We start from the raw sequence: 661 nt of genomic DNA on the forward strand, positions 1-661 counted from the left end.
AATTAGGAGTTCTATGATTTATAAGTATGATATATGACTAAATATCTATTAAAACAATTCATCGTAGTATGAAATTGATATTTAATAATTTACTATTGTAATTTTTACGTAGAAATTATAAAAAATTTTAAAGTAGTTGTTACTCTTATTGCAAACGTGTATAAAAATTGAAAGGCTGATAAAAAACTTTTCATAATTTAATTTGTTGTTAATGATGAATAAATCTATAATCTATAATGAATTTTCAACGGAATCAAAAATTTTCTTTTCTTGAGCAATTTTTCGCGCTGATTTCAGTTACAATTATATCTTTTCTGTCGCCACTAATTTTTGATATTATTACTAATTACTTCAAAATCGAGTATTTACATATAAAAAAAATAAATAAAAATGTTAGTAAAAACCCAGCACAGGGGGGTCGCGGCACAGTGGTGACGTGGCATAGTTGGATCAAGTATAATGATATCTGATAGTGATTAAAATCACTATCAAAAATAAACGCTTCGATGCAAATCTTTAGATAGTGTTTAATTTTAAAAAAATTGGTGTTTTATTCCAAAAGCTACTTGATCTGCTGGTTCCTTATTAATATCTCGATTAAGATAAAGTATGTCGAATGAAAAAGGGTTTATTAAAAAATATTATTTCTCATAAAAAAATT

This window comes from Daktulosphaira vitifoliae, unplaced genomic scaffold (genome assembly GCF_025091365.1).
Source record: "Daktulosphaira vitifoliae isolate Bord-2020 unplaced genomic scaffold, ASM2509136v1 Scaffold_75, whole genome shotgun sequence".
NCBI classification, from domain to species: Eukaryota; Metazoa; Arthropoda; class Insecta; order Hemiptera; family Phylloxeridae; genus Daktulosphaira; species Daktulosphaira vitifoliae.